This window comes from Myodes glareolus, chromosome 7, assembly GCF_982192425.1.
Source record: "Myodes glareolus chromosome 7, mMyoGla1.1, whole genome shotgun sequence".
Classification (NCBI taxonomy): Eukaryota; Metazoa; Chordata; class Mammalia; order Rodentia; family Cricetidae; genus Myodes; species Myodes glareolus.
The window spans coordinates 99122395-99145916 of NC_142032.1; the positions used below are offsets into that span (position 1 = coordinate 99122395).

General features: G+C 37.4%; 1 protein-coding gene across 2 annotated transcripts in view; it reads left to right on the forward strand.

Moving 5' to 3' along the window:
* Positions 1-23522, forward strand: part of LOC125395939 (interferon-induced very large GTPase 1-like) — a 35443-nt gene that overhangs the window by 2305 nt on the left and 9616 nt on the right. Inside the window, exon 2 of one of the 2 annotated variants that reach the window (XM_087908606.1) lies at positions 11528-11608. The exons of the other annotated variant lie outside the window; for it this stretch is intronic. The gene's annotated coding sequence lies outside the window, so the exon portion shown is untranslated. The remainder of the gene's footprint in view (positions 1-11527; positions 11609-23522) is intronic. 2 annotated transcript variants of the gene reach the window in all.

Here is a 23522-nt window from a genome sequence, read left to right on the forward strand (position 1 = left end):
AAAATCTTCGTTTGATAGGAATATGAAAGAAATGATGCTGTGACTTGAGATGTCAAAACAATAAAGTATGCACTACATTGTTAACTTTAATCCTTTTCTCTTCAGGCATAGTAATGACAGTAGCTATTTTTTAGACTAAGTTATGATATCACTTAACAATTATTTTATTTTAATTTATTGTCTGTTTGGGACAACAGACTCATGTTTCCCTTGAGTTCAACAGCCACTTTTAGTCTATATCCTCCTTAGGAGGCCCATCTCTTTTTGGTGCGTGAGATGTGTTTGCTCTTTCTTTGGGGATAAGAATATTTCTGTTGTGCCTGAAGTAATGCCTATGTAGTACATACACTGTTCATTTGTTTCTGAGTGATGAGGGAATCTTCTCACTGAAGTGAAAATTTCCAAAAATATGTCTGTGCCTAAAATAAATATCAAAAACAAAATATAAGCAAAAGTCATTCAGTGTTAGGTAACCATACATAAGAACCATTACAGGGAGCCCACAAGGGATGACACAATTGATAGAAAACTGAAAGTCTTTTTTTCCAGCCACTTTGGGGGTGGCAGTTATACAAGCAGGCAGTTTGGCAGAAGCTAAGTTAGCTGGGACATCTTGGACTAAGGTCTTGGAATAGAGGTGGGTAATTTTCCATGGGATTCTCCATCAAGGAGATCAAATTCTAGTTAAAGCTGAAAAGGCCTCATCAAGAATACAAGATGGTGGGGCATTGGTGGCACATGCCTTTAATTTCATCACTTGGGAGGCAGAGGCAAGCAGATCTCAGTGAGTTCATGAGGCCAGCCTGGTCTACAGAGTGAGTTCCGGGACAGCCAGAACTGTTAGACAGAGAAACCCTGTATATGGAGGGACAACAGCACTGTCTTGCCCTGTACCAGAATCACATTCCACAATCATTTGGCTTTAGTTGCTTTTGGAAGAGCTGACACAAGTGACTCCACTTGTGTTGTCGGCTTTGAGACAAAGTCTCAACATGAAACCCAGGCTACAAAAAATCCTTGTGCTTTAGTTATCCTGGTCGAGGTGTAGCCCTCATCATTGACCCATAATTGTCTATGCTCCAGTCTCTCCAGCAAGGTGATCTGGGGGAAATTCCATTTCCTTGGAGTGCCTTGCTTAAACAATCCAGATAACCAGAGTAGAGAAGCATACATTCTGGGCATTCTGATTATAAAATCTTTTGATGTTTTTAACTTACACTATAGTCAAACTGAAACAGGAGAAAGAGGTTAAGGTGGTGTGGGGGTTCTTAAAAACAACAGAGGATCTCTTACCTCAAATGAGTAACCCCTCTAGGGAATAGAGTCCCTAATAATTGTAGGGGGAAAAAAAACTTCCTAGAAGCTATACTCTCAAAATAAAACCTGAAAGGCTCATTAACTGATTATTATTTCAACGATTGTGGAGAGTTTGAAATGTTTCAGATTCACAATCTAATTTTACAATTTACTTTGAGCTATCTTTAGCCCCCTAAATAGCCTTTCCCACCTCTATTTCAGACCCATTGGAATGTGTTAACATAAACTAGCTTCTACCAATCAAAAGGTTGAGTTACCAGGTAGCATCGAGAGACCTACAGCTGAGATTTCTCCATTTTGCTTTTACTGCCTATTTAATGTTTCAACCAATGTATTTGAAAATTGCTTCTATGACCTTCTTTGTTCTGTTATTATAAAAAAAAAAAAACTTCATAAATTTGGGGTAACCTAATCTATGTTCCCAAGCAATAATTCATATTGGTGGGGAAGTGCATGCTTTGGGGTGTCTTGATCAGGTTATTTTCTCTGCCAGTTAAAAAATTAAAAGGCAGAAAAATTCAAAACAGATAGCAAGAGAGAAAACTTAAAAACACCTCCAACAATAGTAGACAGAATCAGCAGTTGGAGAATGTTTACTGGGGGTGAAGAAATGCAGGGACACGGTGGGGGTGGGGGGAAGACCCTCTACAAAAAAGTAGAGCGGGGACTCAGAAGGAGAAAAATTCCAATCTCTTCTTGAGGGATTAAAGTTTTCTAAAGCCTCTAAATAATCTTCCTCCCCTAATTTAGGGTTGGTCAGTTTGAAGAAAGATAGGACAGTTGATTGGCCCAGAACTGTAGTGTAAGAGGTCCTGATCCAGCCTTGAACTTGTTGAGCCAGTCCACCCACCAGCACCGGCCTGCAGGGGGAGGACAAAAGCCTACAAGGCCTTTGTTTTAAACTGCCAGGCTTTTGACTCAAAGGAGGATTTCAAAGTCAGTCAATTTGGAAATTCACCAACTTAATTACTTTATTACCAGGAAACTTTAGTTTACCTTAGTCCTGGAAACCAAATTACTGAAGTTATGTGAATTTTCACAGTTCAGCCAAAACAGAAGTGGTTTTACAGAACCACATGATCCTGGCTAATAAACAAAAAACAAGAATGTAGGTCAGTATCCCTAAATATTTCTAACACTTTTGGCCTCTGGCAAGAACAGAACCCCATATGCTGTCTTTTTACTTAACTAAAAGATAAAGGATCCAGACAAAATCTGTGGTACACATTATTCTGAGTTCCCCCTTTATAAATCTGGGACGCTCCTTTTTCCAAATTCACCTTTCTGTAGTAGCCATTGTGGACACTGCTGTGCTATATGTTGCCATTTTCCAGGATGGTATAGCCCCCTGCTCAGGCGGTTAATTTTCCTCCCTGGGCACCTAAAAGAGCTCTGAGCATATTGCATCCCCTTATCTTTATTTCCTTACAGAGTTTTAAAGATAAAATAAAGTTAGATAGCATACCATTCTGTACCTCCTTATCAAGCTTTAAAGATAAGACTAGGTATAATTTAAATACAGTCAGCAGGTAAACAGGGCCACCCAGCCCTAGAGATATAACTTCCCACCGCCACTGCTTTACCTGAAGCATTTATGAAAACCAGCCAGAAGAATATGGTGGTATTTTGCAAGTCTGGGCTTGGAAAAATGAGACAAATTATTTGTCTCAAAGAAATGCATTTCTATTAGTGACTACAGGAAGCAGGGGGTTGTTGGATTGATAGGTAGAAGAGACTTGTGCTTGGAGAATTCATCGTCTTTGATATATTCCTTGAAGGATATGTAGGGCAGAAACTGAATGGGAAAAAAATGAAATAAAATAAAAAGAAAGGAAAAGACATTGTTGGGTCCGGGGGGGGGGGTCATACAAAGATGGGAACACCACCAAGTCTAATAAACCAGAAGCAAACTTATTCCAGAAACCAGATCCCAAGAAAACCAGAAGCAAACTTAAAAATAAAAAAGTAAAAAATTAAAAAAAAAAACACCGCAGGGCACAGAAGCTTATCAGCTAGCTGAGACCACAGCCAGAGATGGTGTTTGTTAGGCTGTGGCCAAAGGCCGGTTTCTGAACTCACTTTTTATAGTACTGGCACCAAGTATTAGGTCTGAATAAAGAAATTTTTACGATCTTGCCCCGACCCATGGGTCAGTCAAAGTAGACCCTAAGGAGGGGAGTGAGTTCTAACATCAATGGGTAACTAGGTAGCTATCATGAAATATGTTTCAGAGGAGATTACAGCGAAAGTCACTAATTCCAAGAAAACAGGTGTCTTTAGCAATTAGTCAGAAAGGGACTGCTAGTAATACCAGAAGGTTAGTAAATTAGAATTAATTGGTTCTTAGGCTGGGAACTTAGAAGATAGCAGAATGCTTCTCACACTATCTCACGGTAAAACTCATATACAGACAGTCATACTTTATAACCTCCATTATCAGAGCTCATTAGTTAAACCAGGTGCTTGCACGTGTTCACTGTTTCTCCTGGTACCTCCAGGCAGTGTATACTGAAACCCCATGCCTCCCGTTTGATGGTGCCAGTTTCCCATAATAGAGATAATGCCTAACCCAGAGGTCACATCTCTCTCTCTCTCTCTCTCTCTCTCTCTCTCTCTCTCTCTCTCTCTCTCTCTTTCTCTCTCTCATAAAGGTTAACTCAACTGAATCAGTTCATATCTGTCGTTTATCAAGGATGACCAGGACACTACTCTCAGTTTGCAGACAGAAGCATGACTGTTTCTAGGATTGTGGAAGAGAAAGTTTATTATAGATATGGTGGGAGAGCATAGGTAGAGGCAGGGACATCTGGGAGAGTTCAGAGTGGACTGAGCTGGGGCATGTGGGGATGAGAGTAGGGGAGAGGGAAACCAGATGTACCAGCCAGGAGGCCAAAGGTACAAAAAGGACTAGTAATCAAACTATCTGGATTATATAGAGAAGAGCCTCTCGGGGAAGCTCAAACCCTGGACTGGAGAGTGAAGGGTAGAGGGTGGGATATAGAAGCCATACCCAGTAACAAGTAGGGACTGAGGGATGCTGGGGGAATCTGGAAGCCAGGTCTGCTTTGATATGTTCTGCATTTGAAACTTAACAGAAACTATCTTTCTCTTTGAAATTCATTTTCGAGCCTGATCTCTCAAGCCCTGTTAAAATACTTAATTTTCCATGTTAAAAACACCAATGCTTGCAGAGAGAAAGAAGCAACTATCACAAGTGTCTCTTCCTGGCAGAGCCACCTAACAAGCGTTGATTGTACACCTAAGGCAACAGGGAGGAAGGTCTGGCTGGCAGGATTTTGTTTACAATGTATATAAAGGTTAACAAAGGAAAGGCTATTCTCTGATAAGGTATGGCTCCTATTTTATAAGTTTATTTTTACCTCTGTAGTTTTTAGTCTATTCTGTTACTTTTGGCTATTTTCTACTGAGTAGGGGATCACAGCCAGAATCAAGGAGGAACAGAAAAAAAAAAAAAACCTGCAAGATTAAAGTCAATAGTATAAATGTTTAACTATCAACCTGCAAACAAAGGAAATTCCAGGCTTGTAACATTTCCATTATAAAAAGGCATCCTTCTACTGTTGCCAATTTCAAGTTCCCAGCTCCACTGGAAAGTTGGGAAGGAATGCACATTAGCACCTAATTCTATGTTATATCCAATATACATATACAATAGACCAAAGTGAGCACAGCTTATAATAAGTACTTGGGAAGCAATAGGCTTTAAGTTTTATTACCTTTGTTTTGCGTATACCTAATTACAAATCTGTAGAATTTAGCTTCATTGAAGTGAAATTTATACAACATAAAATTAATGATTTTAAGTTGTGTAATTCAGTGACATTTAGTATATTAATAAAGTTGTGTAACAATCATCTTTAGCAAATTCCAAAGAAGAAAACCTCACATTCAAATGCCCCACTCCATTTCTCCTCCTATTCCTTGACCTTTATTAATCCCTAGGACTTACTACTGGAGATTTTCATATGGCGCTTGACATTCTGGCTTCCTTCCCTTACAATAATGTTGCCAAAGTCCATTCATATTGCACCACATCCGTATTTTATTCATTTTTATGACTTTTTATTGATATTTATTGAGCTCTACATTTTTCTTTGCTCCCCTCCCTGCCTCACCTCTCTCCCCTTCAACCCTCCCTCAAGGTCCCCATGCTCCCAATTTACTCAGGAGATCTTGTCTTTTTCTACTTCCCATGTAGATTAGATCTATGTAAGTCTCTCTTAGTGTCCTCCTTGTTGTCTTAAATTCTCTGGGATTGTGGTTTGTGGGCTGGTTTTCTTTGCCATGTTTAAAAACCACCTATGAGTGAGTACATGTGATAACTGTCTTTCTGTGTCTGGGTTACCTCACTCAAAATAATGTTTTCTAGCTTCATCCATTTTCCTGCAAAGTTCAATATGTCATTATTTTTTTCTGCTCTTTAGTGCTCCATTGTGTAAACGTACCACATTTTCCTTATCCATTCTTCGGTCAAGGGGCATTTAGGTTGTTTCCAGGTTCTGACTATGACAAACAAAACTGCTATGAATATAGTAAGCACATGTCCTTGTGGCACGATTGAGCATCCTTCGGATATATACACAGAAGTGGTATTACTGGGTCTTGAAGAAGGTTGTTTCCTAATTTTCTGAGAAATCACCACACTGACATCCAAAGGGGTTGTTTCAGATTGCATTCCCACCAGCAATGCAGAAGTGTTCCCTTTAACCCACAACCTCTCCTGCATAAGTTGTCATCAGTGTTTTTAATTTTGGCCATTCTTACAGGTGTTAGATGGAATCTCAGAGTTGTTTTGATTTGCATTTCTCTGATGACTAAGGATGCTCAACATTTCCTTAAGTGTCTTTCAGCCATTTTAGATTCCTCTGTTGATAGTCCTCTGTTTATGTCTTTACTCCATTTTTTTAATTGAATTATGTGTTCTTTTGGTGTCCAATTTCTTGAGTTCTTTGTATATTTTGGAGATCAGACCTCTGTCTGATGTGGGGTTAGTGAAGAACTTTCCCTTTTCTGTAGGCTGTCGTTTTGTCTTGTTGACCGCGTCCTTTGCTTTACAGAAGTTTTTCAGTTTCAGGAGGTCCCATTTATTAATTGTTTCTCTCCGTGTCTGTAATGCTGGGGTTCTATTTAGGAAGTGGTTCCCTATGCCAATGTGTTCAAGTATACTTCCCACTTTTTCTTCTATAAGGTTCAGTGTGGCTGGCTTTATGTTGAGGTCTTTGATCCATTTGGACTTGAGTTTTGTGCATGGTGATAGATATGGGTCTATTTTCATTCTTCTACATGTTGATATCCAGTTATGCCAGCACCACTTGTTAAATATGCTTTCTTTTTTTCCATTTGATATTTTTTGCTTCTTTGTCAAAGATCAGGTGTTCGAAGATGTGTGGATTGATACCTGGGTCTTCTATTTGGTTCCATTGTTTCCCTGTCTGTTCTTATGCCAGTACCAGGCTGTTTTCAGTACTGTAGCTCTGTAGTAGAGTTTGAAGTTAGGGATTGTGATGCCTCCAGAAGTTCTTTTATTGTACAGGATTGTTTTGGCTATCCTGGGTTTTTTCCTTTTCCATCTGAAGTTGAGTACTGTTCTTTCAATGTCTTTGAAGAATTTTGCTGGGATTTTCATGGGCATTGCGTTGAATCTGTATGACTTTTATTTTTATCATGATTACTCCACAATTTGTTTATCTGCCATCTTTTTGGATACTGTGACTAGTCCTGCTATGAACATTTCTATGTAAGCACATATGTGAACACCTATTCTCAGTTCTTTAGAGCATATGTCTAGCAGCAGACTCCTGGTCAGCAAAATAAATTCAATACTAAATATGCTCAGGAACTAACAGGTGTTTCACACCTTTATTATTCTGAAAAGGTACCCTCAATTCCTACTTTGTTATTTTTATCATGAACTGGATTGGACTTCGACAGATGCTTTAACTGCATGAATTAAAGCAATTGTGTGGACTGTCTTCCTTTTATTGTATTAATGTGGCCATATTACATTCATTATCATTCCTTATATTTCATGATATTACATTTATTACATCCGTTATCTCTCAGGCTTATCTGCCTGAAAGAAACTCCACTTAGTGTATAATTTTTATATTTCTGGACTCCAATTGCTAATATTTTTTCACTTCATCATTCATGAAGGATATTCATTTATCAATAGTTTTCTGTTAACATCCTTGGTTAACTTTGGCACTAAGGTAGTGCTGACCTCACATTATGAGTTAAGAAATGTTTTCTCCTCTTCCATTTCTTAAGAATGTGCTAAAGATTGGCATTAATTTTTTTTACGTAATTGGTGTGATTCATCAGCAAAACATCTGGACTGTTAGGAAATATTTGATTTTGAAGACTATCTCTGCTATTGAGGGTTTTGTACCCCTGCTTCAGTTTTTGTTTAGCCCTCTTCTTTACCTCTTTAAGCAAGGTTATCTTAATTCATTGGTTTGTATATTTTTCACAATATCCCCCATACTTGTTTGCTTGTTTTGTTCTATTTTGTTGTGTGAACATGTACAGTATATGTGGTATGTTACATGCACATAACTGAAATTTGATGCTTTGACTAGGTTTGCTGGCCAGTTTGATCCTATGATCCACTTGTCCACAGGTAAATGCACCCATGCCTAGCTTTTGTTAATGTTTTTTTTGTTTTGTTTTCAATGCAGTTTTTTTAGATTTTTAATCTTAGTGATTATAATTATATCATTTTCTCTTTCCCTTTCCTCTATCCAAACCCTCCCATGTACTCATCTTCTGCTCTCTTTCAAAATTATGGCATCTTTTATATACACACACATGTGTATGTGTGTATATATGTGTGTGTGTTCCTAAATACATAATTTACAGAAAATACATAAATACACCACTTTAAGATTTTCAGTCTATATTGTTACTCTTATGTAGGTTTTCAGGACTTCAGGATTACCCATTTGGTATCAGATAACCAACTGGTATGCTCTTCCCTGAGTAAAACTATTTCTTCTGCTGTCAACATTTTATAGTTGCTTATAGTTCTATGTGTAGAGTCAAGGACTTCTCTCTTTCTCATTAGCATGCCTTTTGTTGTTCTTGTTCAGGTCATGTTTAGGCAGTCGTGTTGGTAAGACTTTCTAAGTATATTTTCCCAATAGACACAATCTCACAACAAACACCTTGTTTCTCTAGATTTTACAATTTTTCTGTCCCCTCTTATGCAATGGTCTCTCAGCCTTAGGTGCAGGAGTTGTGTTGCAGATGAATCTTTTGGTACTGCACTCCACAATACTGCATTTTGATTTGCTGTGGTTTTCTGTATTTGTCTCAGTCTGTTGCAAAGAGTTTTCTTGATGAGGAGTGAGACTACATTTTTCCATGGGTATAAGAATAAATATTTACAATGTAGTTAGAGATTGCACTGGTTTAGTAAAGTGTCAGTTGTAGGTTCTCCTCCTAGATCCATAACTTCATTAGCACTGAGTAGTTAGCTAGGTTTCCAGTACCAGGCGTTATTTTCCTCTTGTTGAGCAATTCTTAACTTCAAATGGAGAGCTATTGGTTATTGCCAAGCAAGGTATTTGTGACACAGCTACAGCCTTCATGGCACACTGGTTGTTGTGATCCATAGGGATCACAACTAGGTAGGACTATTGGTTGTTTCTATCCTTTGGAAGCTTGCATAGTTCCATCTGCTAACATAAAAATTGGTTCTCAGGAAGGAATTTTTCAGGTCAGATCTAGCTCAGATATTCTGGCCTTGTGTCTGAAGTGCATGGTATCTTTAGCAATAGGGAGTTATCTTCTACCTCTAAGGGTGTGGAGAGCAACCAAGAGCAATAGAAATAGCACACAATGTTTTGGGAATCTTTTGAACAACCCTGATCTGAAGGGGTCTTTTCAGTTTCTTGTACCTTTTGTTAGGGTTTTTATTAGATGGTTTATAATTTGGAGGAAGCATTGCCAGCCCAGATAGGAAATTTTCATTTAAACTATACATGTGTATTTATACACTGACATGTATTTTATAGGTGTTTTTTTTTTAGTAAAGAGTTAATAGTATGATTCCTTGTGACTTTTTCAGGCATCCATGCTGTTATTTTACTTTTTTCTGTATTTATCTCCTTTCCATCTCCTTAGTTAAAACCCCCACCCATTTTTCTTATTTCTTCCTTTAGGTCACTTGTGCCTTGTTTGTTATCCCGTTCTCTATTGTTACACACACACACACACACACAGACAGACAGACAGACACACAAACACAGACACACACACATATACAAACTATACAAACACACACACACACATACACACACACACATACACACACACACACACACACACACACACACACACACACACGTTATATACTCAATCTGAAGATTTGAATTTGGAACTAGGTACCTCACATGAGAGAGAACAAGTGTTGCTTGTCTTTATGGGTCATTCTTTCTTTCTTTTTTTCTTTCTTCCTTTCATTCTTTTGTTTTGTTTTGTTTTTGATTTTTGGTTTGGTTTGGTTTTGAAGACAGGGTTTCTCTGTGTAGCTTTGGAGCCTGTCCTCAAACTCACTCTGTGTAGACCAGGATGGCCTTGAACTCACAGAGATCCACCTGCCTCAGGCTCCTGAGTGCTGGGATTAAAGGTGTGCGCCATCACCACCCATCTTTATGGGTCATATCTTGCTCAATAGATATTTCTAGCTCCATCCATTTACCTGAAAAATTTATTATTTCATTTTTCATTAGGGCTTAAAAGTATCCCATATTGTATATGTACCACATTTTTATTATCTATTTGTTGGCTGAAGGATATTTAGATTATTTCCATTCCCTAGCTATTGTGAACACAGCAGCAATGAACATAATTGACCTGTGGAGTAGGATGTCAAGTCCTTCAGGCATATGACAAAGCAAGACACAGTTGGGTCATATAGATATTTAAATTTTTGAGGATTCCCCACACTGATTTCCAAAGTGGCTGGACCAGTTTGCAATCCCACCAAAAGCAAATGAGGATTCCCTACCCACCCCTACCGCCCCGTATCCCCACTACCCAGCATTTGTTGTAAGTTGTTTTGTTGATCTTCGTCATGTTGACTGGGATAAGATGAAATCTCAAAGTTGGTAGTTGTTTTGTTTTCTCTTTCTTCCTTTTATCTTTGAGATTATAAATCATTTCCAGTTTCCCTCATTTTCATCTAAGCCCTTCCATATATCCCTCCTAAACTCATGGTTTCTTTTATCATTGCTGTTACAAACATGTATACAACAATCAAAGTCGTTTTGATTTGAGTCTCCGCAATTGCCACAGATGATGAACATTTTTGAGTTATTTTTTAGTCATTTTATTATTTTGAGAACTCTCTATTCATATTCCAGGCCCATTTTTTGAATGATTATTTGCTTTCTTGCCTCAGATATACAGATGGAAACATTCTTTTCCATTTTGTGGGCTTTCACTTGACCTGATAGATTGTTTCTTTAGCTGTACAAAACCATTTTAGTTTTATAAAGTCCCACTTATCAATTGTTGCCATAATTGTTGGACAAATGAAGTCCTATTTAGTTTTTCCTATTCTTATCTATATGATATAATGTACTGCCTATGTTTTTCTCTATAAGTTTCAATGTTTCAAGTTCCACCTTTGTATCTTAGATCCATTTGGTGATAGTTTTATGCAAGATGATAAATATGAGCCTAATCTTTTTTCTTTTTATGATTTTTTTGCTTATTTTTTAAATTTCATTTTACATTCCAACCACATTTCTCCCTCCCATCCCTCATTGCCTCTCCCCCAGTTCTCCTCCCATCCACACCTTCCAAAGGGTAAGGGCTCCCATGGGGAGTCAACAAAGTCTGGTCCATTAAGTTGAGGCAGGACCAAGCCTCTCCCCCACTGTTTTAAGGCTAAGCTTGGTATCCCACCATAGGGAATGACTCCAACAAGCTAGCTAGCTCATGCACCAGAGATAGACCCTGGTTTTACTGCCAGGGGCCCCACAGACAGACCAAGCTTCACAACTGTCTTCCACATGCATAGGACCTAGTTTGGTCCCTTGGAGACTCCACAGCTGTCAGTCTAGAGTTTATGAGCTCCCAAGAGTTTGATTCAACTGTCTTTGTAGATTTTTCCACCATCATGATCTTGACCTCTCTCGCTCATATATTCCCTCCTCCCTCTCTTCAACTGGATTCCCAGACTCCGGCCTGGTGCTTTGTTGTGGATCTCCGCATCTGGTTCCATCATTTACTGGATGAATGCTCTATAACAACAGTTAAGGTATATGGGTCTAATTTTATTCTTCTGTATGTGGACATCCAGTTTTTCTGGCACCATTTATTGAAGATGCTTCCTTTTCTCCAGTGTATGTTTTTGGCATCTTTATTGACTACAAAGTCTGTAAAAGTCTTTATAGTCTTTATAGGCTGTAGTTGTATGTACTTATTTTGGGTCTTGGATTTTGTTCCCTTGGTCTACATGTATGCACTTGTGGCTGTATTGTATTATTTTTATTACTATGGCTCTGTAATATATCTCAAGATCTGGTGACCCTTCCAATTTTGTACATTTTGCTCCAGATATTTTTTTTCTTTTGGCTATTCAAGGTCTTTTGTGGTTCCATATGAATTTTAGAATAGTGTTCCTATTTCTGTGGAGAATAAGATGGGGATTTTGATTAGGATTGTACTGAATCTGTTAATGACTTTTAACAAAATGATCATTTTCACAAAATTAATTTTATCAATCCATGAGCATAGGATATCTTTCCATTTTTCTAGTGTCTTTATCTCTTCAGATATTTCAAGTTTTCATTGTCAAGGTTCTTCACCTCCTTCTTTAGGTTTGTTTCTAGATATTTTATTTTCTTTGAGGGTATTGTGAATAGGAATGTGTCTATGATCTCTTTGTCTGTATGTCTGTTGTTGGTATATAGAGAAAGCTGTTGAATTGAGGAAGTTGATTCTGTATCCTGCCACATGGCTGAATTATTTTTATTGTCTCTTGTAGGGCCCGGTAACGCAGAATTGGGTGTTACAGTCTCTAGGAGTTTTCTGGTAGATTTTTGAGATCTCTTATGGATAATATCATGTCAACAGCAAATAGGGATAGTTTGACTTCTTCTTTTCCTTTTTATGTCCTTTTATTTTCTTCTATCTTATTGTTCTAGCTAATGCTTCAAGCACAATATTGAAAAGGAGTGAGAACAATTCACAAATCTGTCTCATTCCTGACTTCAGTGGGATTTCTTCAAGTTTTTCTCCATTTAGGATGATGTTGGTTGTGGGTTTCACATCTATACCTTTTATCATATTGAAGGGTATTTCCCCTAGTTCTAATCTCTCTCAGACTTTTATTGTGAAGGCATGTTGGATTTTGTCAAAGGCTATTTCTACATCTATTGAGATGATCATGTGATTTTTGTCTTTAATTCCTTTTATATGGTTTGTTACACTTATTTACTTGTGAATGTTGAATCATTTCTGCATCTTGGTCATGGTGTATAATCTTTTTTACATCTCTGTATTCAGTTTACAATTATTTTTTTGAGCATTTTTTAATCTATGTTCGTCAGGTATACTGGCCTGTAGTTTTCTCTTTATTGTTGTCATTGTTGTGAAACTGGTTTCACAGAAGGAGTTTGTGTGACTTCTTGTTTTTTGTTGTGTGTTTGTTTGTTTATCTGTTTTAAATAGTTTAGAAGGATTGGCTGTAGATCTTCTTTGAACATCAGGTAAAATTATCCTGTGAATCCATCTAGCCCTGGACTTCTTTTTAATTAGAAGGCTTTTTATTGCTATTTTATTCTACTCATTTGTTATGGGTCTGCTTAGGTTATTGACTGCTTCTCGGTGTAATTTGGTGGGTTGACTGAGTATAAAAAGTCATCCATTTCTTTTAGGTTTCCCAGCTTAATGGGAAAACTAAAAGTATTCACATAATATTCCAAATTTCTTTGGTGTCCATTGTAATATTTCCCTGTTCATTTCTGATTCTATTAATTTGGGTACACTCTTCCTTTCTTTTGGTTAGTTGGGTCAGTGACCTGTTAATCTTGTTTGTCTTCTCAATTATTTTATTTAGTATTCTTTGTATTGTTTCTTTGTTTCTATTTCACAGATTTCAGCTCTAATTTTTATTGTTGCTTGCTATCAAATGGGTTCAGATTTGGTTTGTTCTTGCTTTTCAAATCTTTTTAGTTGTATCATTATTTATTTGTACTCTTTCTGGATTTTTTTTTTTAGAAAAGATATTTAGAGCCATAAATTTCCTTCGTAAAACTGCTTTCAGGATGTTGCAGAAGTTTTTGTGTGTTCTTGCACTTCCATTTAGTTCAGGAAATTTCTTATTTCTTTCTTGATTTGTTCTTTGACACATTCATCATTCAGCAATGAGTTGTTTAATCTCCGTAAGTTTGTGTATTTATTAGAGATTTGTTTTATGTCAATTTTAAGTTTTATGGCTTTGTGGTAAGATAGGATACAAGAAATTATTTCAGTTTCTCTGAACTTGTGAAGATTTGTTTTGTGTTTCAGAATGGTGTCTATTTTAGAGATGATTCCAGGTGCTGCTGAATGTGTATTCTTTGATTTTGGGGATATAATGTTCTGTAGATATTTGTAAAATCCATTTAATGTACTATGTCACTCAGTTATGATATTTTTTGATGTTTCTGCTTATTTTTTCTGGCCAGATGAGCTACCTATTGGAAAAAGTGGGGTGTTAAAATCACCAACTACTAATAGGATGATATTAGTCTGTGCCTTTAAATCCAGTAGTATATTTTTTTATGAAACTGGGTGTACCAGAGTTTGGTGAACATATACTTAGGATAGTAATGTCATCTTGGGTAAAAGTCCCTTGATTAGAATAAAGTGTTTTTCTTTATCTAATTCTTTTATTTTTAATTTGAAGTCTATTTTGTCAGATATTAGGATAGTGATGCCTACTTTCTGCTTCCATTTGATTGGAACACTTTTGTCCATCCTTTTGCTCTAATGGGATGCCTATTATTAAAACAATGATTTGTTTTGAGGGGTTTTTTTTTTGAGACAGGGTTTCTCTGTAGCTTTGAATATTGTCCTAGAAATAGCTCTTGTACACCAGGCTGGTCTCGAACTCACAGAGATTCGCCTGCCTCTGCCTCCTAAGTGCTGGGATTAAAGGCATGCACCACCACTGTCCAGCAATGATTTGTTTTCATAGACAACAGATAGATGGGTTTTGTTTCTTGATTCATTCAGCCAGGTTGTGTATTTTGATTGGAGAATCAAGGTTCCATAATATTTAAAATTATATTGAAATGTGTGTGTGTTTGCTGCAGTCATTGTATTGTCATTTTTAGTAGTGTTATGTTCACAATGGTACTTTACGTTTTAGTAATTATATTTCTTTTTATATTCCTTTTTACAGCCTCTTGACTATGTCCATTCCTCCCTTCAGCCTGAAATATTGCTTCCTATATTTTCTTTAGGTTTGGTTTGTTCGATATAAATTTTTAGCGTGCTTAGATCATGGGAAATTTTATTTTTCCTTCAACTATGGCAGGTAGTTTTGCTTGATATATTAGTCTAGGTCAGCCATCATGGTCTTTTAGGACTTGAAATACATTGCTCCAGACTTTTCTGGATTTTGAAATTTCCACTAAGAAATAAACTGTTATTCCTATGGATTTTCCTTTATATGAGAATTGTGATTTTTCTCTTGCAGCTCTCAACACACATTCTTTGTTCTGTATATGTAATATTTTAACTATGATATGCCACGGGAATTTTCTTTTCTGGTCTTGTCTATTTGTTAATCTTTGTGCTTCTTGAATTTGTATGAGTGCGTGTTTCCTTAGCCTTTGGAAGTTTTCCTTTATGACCTTGTTGAAGACTTGACCTATGCCATTGACCTGGGATCCTTCTTCATCTGTGACTATAATTTGAAGATTTGGTCTTTTTATGGTATCCCACATATTCTGTATGCTCCTTTCCTGTGCTTTTTTATTTTTCATATGTTTTATTGCTTTTAGTGAGCTATATATCTTTCTTCACTCCCCTCCCCTCTCCCCTTCTACTCTCTCCTGTGACCCTCACACTCCCAATTTACTCAGGAGATCTTGTCTTTTCCACCTTCTATGTAGATCCATGTATGTCTCTCTTAGGGTCCTCTTTGCTGTCTAGGTTATCTGAGGTTGCGGACTGTAGGCTGGTTTTTCTTTTATGTCAAAAAAAACCACTTATGAGTGAGTACATATTGTATTTGTCTTTCTGGGTATGGGTTACCTTACTCAATATAGTTTTTTTCTAGATTCATCCATTTGCCTGTATATTTCAAGATGTCACTATTTTTTACCTCTGTGTAATAACTCCATTGTGTAAATGTACCACATTTTCTTTATCCATTCTTCAGTTGAGGGGCATCTAGGTTATTTCCAGATTTTGGCTATTACAAATAATTCTGCTATGAACATAGTTGAACACATGTCCTTGTGGTATGATTGAGCATCTTTTGGGTATATACCCAAGAGCAGTATTACTGGGTCTTGAGGCAGATTTTTCTCCTAATTTTTTGAGAAATCTCCATACTTATTTCCAAAGGGGCTGTACAAGTTTGCACTCCCTCCAGCAATGGAGGAGCGTTCCCGACCCCACATCATCTCCAGCATAAGTTTTCATCAGTGTTTTTGACAGGTGTAAGATGAAGTCTCAAAGTTGTTTTGATTTGTATTTCTCTGATGGATAAGGATGTTGAGTATTTCCTTAACTGTCTTTCAGCTATTTGAGATTCATCTGTTGAGACTTCTCTGTTTAGGTCTTTTTAATTTTTATTGAATTATTTGTTATTTTGATGTCAATTATTTTCATGTTCTTTGTTTATTATATACAGATTATCTTCTTCATCTTCAAGTTTTAATAGTCTGTCTTCTGATTGACTGATTCTATTTAGAAGGCTTTCACTTTAGTTTTCTCATTGGATTATCAGGTTTTTCAACTCCATCTTCACTCTTCTTCAATGTTTCTATCTCTTCATTTAATTCCATTTTCAAATACTGGATTGCCTTTGTCATTTCCATCAATCCACGTCTGTGTTTTCTTGGGTATTACTCAAGTGTTTATTCTCTTTTAATTTTTTTCTCTTTGAGTTCATTGAGCTACTTCTTTATGTATTCTTTAAATTACATGAATTATTTTATATGTTTAAAATTGTTCTTTCAAAATCTGTGCCATAGGGTTCACCTAGTTAATTTTCATTGACAAGATTTTCTACAGGAGTGATGGGGTTTTGGGGGACTGGGTGGGCAGGAATAGTGCCTTCATCTTTCATACAGTTTGTATTTTTGTGAGGAGATTTGAGCATGTGGATTTCTTTTACTAGTTCTTTGTCCTATGAAAAAAGCAAATTGGGGAAGAACAGAGGATGTGCAAGTCAAGTTGAATCTAAAGGATAAATACACTTTGGTGGAATGAAGTCCAGTGGACACAGGAAACTGAGTTGGAATATAGTATGTGTATCCTGGTACTAACCTGGATTTTAAGGATAGATCTGGGAGTTGAGAAGGGTGTGCGGAAGGAAAGATCATTAGATTTACATGGCAAGACTCTGGAGAAGGATGTGCAAAATCTGACTGGATGGAGAGTTTGGAATGTGGAGTAAGAAAGGTCTGTGGGTCACAGGCAGGCAGAGTAGGGCCTGGTAAAAGCCTATAGGTCAGTTGTAGCACTAGAAAGAGTGGTCAGGCTAGACCAGGGCACAGGATGTGAGATTCAGGCTCTATCAAGGATGGGGAGTGCAGAGAGGAGAAGAACATAAGAACTCAGCCTACTAGACCCTAGAGAAGAATGTACAGGATCTGACTGGACAGAGAAGTTGTATCCCATACCCAGTTTTTACACAGGTGTTGAATATTTGAATTCAGGTCTTCACACTTTTACCAATGCGCCAACCTACTAACCAAAGACTCTTGTTTGTTTCACCCCTTCCTCTAGTTCTCAAACTCTGACTCTGTAACGTCTCTCTAAAACTCACCCTTTGTAGTTCATAAATATCAGTATTTGAATTCATAAGACAAGAACCCAAAAGTAATTGTTTCAGGTTGGCTTTGATGGATATCCAGTTTTCCAGGACCCTAACATTCCCCTCCCTAGCTAATCCCACCTGATTTGAGAAAAGCCCTGTTTTCGAAGTCTGTCAAACTCAAAAATATCCCAAGTTTTTCCATACCAAAACTGTCTAATAAATATTTTAGTCAAAAGGACAGTTTGACCTACTGTCCCTCTTGAACCCTGAATCTGAGACTTTACAAGAATCATGATTTAGAAGATGACTTGGATTATGTTTTAGCCAGGGAAAGGTTTTTTAAAGTAACAGAATTTATAAAACAAATATATATATGGGATTTATTAGAAAGGCTTTTAAGCTATAGTACAGCTAGCTAGCTCAACAACAGCTGTCTACCAGAAGGTCCAAGAAACAAGTCCATGAGGATGGATATCTCAGTTGGTCTTCAGTATATGCCAGAATCCCCCCCCCAAAAAATAGACTCTAATACCAATGAAGGAATGGACTTGCTAACTAGAGCAAGAGTAAGCAGGCAAAGAGCAAGCTTCCTTTTGCCATGTCCTTTACATAAGTTGCCAGCAGAAGGCATAGCCCAGATTAAAGGTGGATCTTCTCACCTTAAAAGAGATGTATTAACAGTGCATCTTTCCACCTCAAAAGATTCGAATTAAAAATGGGTCTTCCTGCCCATCGTGGTGGTACATGCTTTCAATCCAGCCCTCAGGAGGCAGAGGCAGGTGGAACTCTGTGAGTTTGAGGCCAGCCTGGTAAACAAAGTAAGTTCCAGTACAGTTAGACCTGTTACACAGAAAAATCTTGTCTCAAAAATAAATCAAAGACAAACAAAAAAAAGTAGGTCTTCCCACTTCAAATGATTACTTTTTTAAAAATCCTTGACAGGTGTACCCAGTTGCTTGGGTTTAAGTTGATTCCAAGTGTAGTCAAGTTGACAGCCAAGAATAGTCGTCACAGGTGATATACTGACATTCTGCCTTTAAAACAAAAGTTCTTGAATTTACACATTTGTGATTATTCTAATTTTACTTTTGTTATTTTAATTTTAATCCATTATAAGCAAAGGAAGAAACTTTTTATTACTTCAGTCACAGAGGATTTATTGATATTATCTGATGCTTAGCAAATAAAAATGTTTATGTGCCCTATAGAAGAATGTATATCTTGTTCTAGGGTGAATGTTGTGTACACATTCAGTTTTACTGGATTATGGTGTTGTTCAGTCTTCTTATTTCCTTATTAATCCTCTATCACATCATAATCTTTATTGAAATTTGCATCTATTGTTATAGAAATATCCATTTCTTTCTTTGCACCTACCCTAGGAAAAGAGAAGATATTCTAAAGAAACTTGGACCTATATCTTTGACTACCAGACTATTAAAAAAAATGAACACATCCTTCCCTAAGAATTAAAATTTACTCAGGAGTTTTATTGTTGTGAGGGAAAGAAAAGACTGGAGTTCTAGTGACAGTAAGAGAAGAATACAGCCTCCCAGGAAGAGATTCACAGTTTTGACAACTTGTTAGATCACTTTGCAAAATGAAACCAAGGCAACAGGTAAATGATAGGCAGTACCACATTTTGACCAGGACTTTCCTATACCTACAGGTCATCTGTATGTACTCTTTAAAAGTTACTTTCATTTATTGATTGGTTTTCTGTGTGTGCCAATCCACATGAGTGGAAGTCAGAGGGCAATTTGCAGGAATTACCAGGACTGAACTCAAGTCATCAGGCTTAGCAACAAAGATCTTTACATCTTGCTGACCCTTGTATGCATTGTATTGAGAGATGTCTATTTAGGTCTATTGTCCACATTTTTTTTCCTTTATTAAATTATAAAAGTTTCCATTTCAGCCCCTCCTCCCAACACCCTCCCACTCCCCCCACTCCCTCTCCTCCTCCCTCTCCATCCCCTAGAGCAGTCAGGGTTTCCTGCCCTGTGGGAAGTTCAAGTTCCTCCCCCCTCCCTCCAGGTCCAGGGAAGGTGAGAATCCAAACAGACTGGATCGCCAAAATCCAGTATATGCAGAGGAAGCAAATCCCAGTGTCATTGTCAATGGCTTTTCAGAAAGGCTCCGGGCCAGCCACATTCAGAGAATCTGGTTGGATCACGTCCTCGTTCAGTCCCAGTCCAACAGGCCTTGGTGAACTCTCATTATATCAGTTCCCTTGTATCAGTGGGTGATCGCATCCCTCGCAGTCCTGATTACTTTTTTTATTTTCTTCATCCTTCTGCTCCTCATTTGGACCGTGGAGTGCTCAGTCCGGTGCTCCAATATGGGTCTCCGTCTGTATCGCCATCCAACGTCGGATGAAGGTTTCCTCTGCCCTTGCCTTCTTTGCTCACGTTCTCTTTCCTTCTGCCTCTCATTTGAACCAAGAGAGCTAGGTCCAGTGTTCCAACGTGGGTCTCCGCCTCCATCTCCATCCATTGCCAGATGAGGGTTCTATGGTGATATGCAAAATATTCATCAGTATGGTTGTGGGCCAAGGCCGGTTCAGGCACCCTCTCCTCTGTCCAGAGAACAATCTGGGGGATCTCTCCTTGGACCTGGGATCCCCTTTATAATCAAGTCTCTTGTAAACCCTAAAATGACTCCCTTAGTTGAGGTATATACTTGCCTGATCCCATATCCATCCTTCCTCCCTCCCCCACATCCCAGTCCCCCCGATCTTTCCCCATTCCTCCCCTACTCCCTTCTCTCTAACCCTCTCCCCTTCCAACAACCCTCCCACCCACCCCCATGCACCCGAGGTTACCTGGGACTCTTGTCTATTTCCTACCTCCTGGCGGATAGCTAAATAATCTTCATCAGGTTCACCTTCTTATTTAGCTTCTCTAGGATCACGAATAATAGGCTCAAAGACCTTTAATTATGGTTAGAATCCACTTATGAGTGAATACATACCATGTTCCTCTTTTTGGGTCTGGCTTACCTCACTCAGTAAAGTGTTTTCTATTTCCATCCATTTGCATCCTAAATTCAAGATGTCATTGTTTTTTACCACTGAGTAAAACTCTAATGTGTATATGTTCCACACCTTTTTTAACCATTCTTCTATTGAGGGGCACCTAGGCTGTTTCCAGGTTCTGGCTATTACAAATAGTGCTGCTATGAACATAGTAGAACAAATGCTTTTGTAGTATGATAGGGCATCTCTAGGGTATATTCCCAAGAGGGGAATTGCTGGGTCCTGAGGGAGGTTGACTCCCAGTTTCCTGAGAATATTGTCCACATGTTTAATTTTTACATTTATTTGGAGAGAGAGAGAGAGAGAGAGAGAGAGAGAGAGAGAGAGAGAGAGACCAGGAATGTACATGACAAACACATTTGTAAAGGTCAGAAGACAACTCATGGGAGCCAGTTCTCGATGTCTAGATCCTAGAGATTAAGTTCAGATCCTTGGGCATAGTGACAAGGATTTTTATGCACTGAGTCATCTTACAGTTCCCCTATTGTCTACTTTTGAATTAAATTATTTCCTCTTACCATTGATAATTTCTAGTTCTTTATATATTCTGGATACTACTGGTGTTCTCTGGTATATCATTTTCAAGTATCTTATAATCTGTTAATTGTCAGTTCACTTCTCAAGTAATTTCTGGGTATATACCCTACTCGCAGAATGTATGTGGTTTTATAAATTCCTACAGACTGGGCAGACATTCTGCTTATGCACAAAAACTCTTTCCCCAGTCTTTAATTATAGGTTTCTAGTATGTCTATAGTTTGCTTCATAATCCCTTTCTACGTAGAAGTGGGCTGTTCTTTTGCCATTTAAAAATATTAGGAACAACCTTTCACATAGCAATTTTATTTTATGTATTTATTGGTCCTGAGATAGATCTGAGTTAGGCAGAAACACCATTTGGTTGTTCTCCCTCTAGAATCACATATCAAGGAACCACAATAGAAATGTGGGCTATCTTCAAGACCTCTTCTGAGCAAAGGAAGGTAAACCAGTTCCACAATATACCCTAACCATTTTCTTCATTTCTGTTTGTTGATTGGTTGGTTTGATTTAGTTTGTTTTTTTTTAAGTTTTTTTTTTAAAAACAAGGTCTTACATTGTCCTCTAGAAGGTCTGGTCTGGAAACTAAGTAGCCCATACTGGATTCTTATTTGTTATTTTGAGAAATATTTTGTTTGACTATTTGTTAGTTTGTTCTCTGGGGTTGTTGACATAGATCATATAGTAACAAAGACATTTTTATTTATTCATTTGCAACATGTGTACCTTCTATTTTTCCTTTCCCCAACATAGGATCCCCAGGAAATTTTCAATTCTTTGGGGCTTGCTGAATAGGCTGGTAGCTGAAGAAAAAGACTCAAGTGTCCCTTTGGATTAGCTCCACTCCTTTCAGTGTGATTATACAAATGGTTTAGTCATTATTCATGCTGCACATCTCTTCTACCATTCTTTACTATCTCACAAACTCTTTGAGATTTTAAAAATTGTATCTTATTTTTTACATTTATTTATTTCTATATTAATGTCTATGTATTCATGTAGCTATGGGTAAGTCTGCCAGTGCTACAGTGCATACATGAAGGAATAAAACTTGGGTTATCAAGCTTGTTAGCGAATGCCCTTAACCACTAAGCAATCTCATGAACCCTTTATCTTAAAATTTTTTCAAGCTAATTCATGTATCTTCATTAAAAGGTTGGTCTCAATGACTGAGTATACCATTACAGTTGATATGCAAATTTTAGAGACATAGAAAATACAGGGATCACAAGATGAAAATAAGAATGTGTTTTAAAACTTTTTGTGTTGTATTGACAAATACCTGAGACTACATACATCATTTGTAATAAATACATAATTTATAAAGTGTGGAGAATATCAGTAAATATTTTTTTCATGTTATTCAAAGGGAGGATAAAGAGTAAGAGGGACTGGCACACACCAAGTTAGTAATGCATTTGAAAGCCAGGACAGAAAAGTAATACAGTAACATAGTGCGAATATAAATAAACTGGCTTCCAATTCTGGGGACAGGGAAGTCCAATTATAAGCACTGGTGTATGGTGAAGATCTTCTTGCTACTTCATCACATTAAGAAGAGAAGTAAAAGAGTGGAAGAGTCTGAACCTGCGCTTTCACACAGCCATTAACCCCATCCATAATGTATCACTCTCATGCCTAATTTCCACTTCTTTCTACTATTACAATGGCAAGTAAATCTTTTTCCTATGATTTTGAAAAATAGAATGTGGGTCTACACCACTACCACCTTGAACATGATTGATCTCATCTGAAAAACAAAATTTAGCTTCTTCTATAATACTAATTTCTTTCTTAAATGGCTGTTGTACTTCTTTTTGTTTGGATTTCTTTTCTAAATATATTTCCTTAGTCTTCATACAGGTAGGCTAAGAGTTTTCTAAATCTTTAAACTCTACTTCTCCTTAAAATGTATCCTTAAATCACTTCTCTTTTTACATTTTAAAATATGCAGTTAAAAACAAGCCATGTATCATCTTGGATGTATTGTTGGTTAGGTGTTTCGTCAGTCAGACATTCTAACTCATCACTCTTAAACTTTGATTTAATAGTGCCCTAAGGCTAAGGTAATCAAATTCTTAGCCACTTTAGGACAAGTAGGACCTTGACTCTTGTTTCCAATAATATTTTCTCATTTTTGTCTGTGACCTCATGAGAATTGCTTTAATTACCCACATTCTGATCATAATATTCAAGTGATCTCTAAGAATTTAGACTTGCCTTGTATATCTTTTCTTCTGAGCTATCATGAGAATTTTCCTCTATACTTTTATTCATGGTAAATATAAGCTTTTATAGTCTATGCATCCAATTTCTTCCAGCTTCTATTACTCAAATCCAAAGTCACCTCTAAAATTTGACATTTTTGTTATAGCAATAACCAACTCCCCACTTCTCTGGTATCAATTTTGCCTTCATCCCCTGAAGATTTCCATAACATAATGCCTTAATCCAGCCTAGAGGTTAAGAAGGCCAAGATCAGGGTGCCAGCATCAGGGAACAAAGAAGCAAATGAAGCTAACCTAGCTCTTTTATAGCAGCATTAATCTCATGCCAGGCATGATGCCACACACCTTTAATTTCAATGCTCAGGAGATAGAAAAGGCAGGTCTC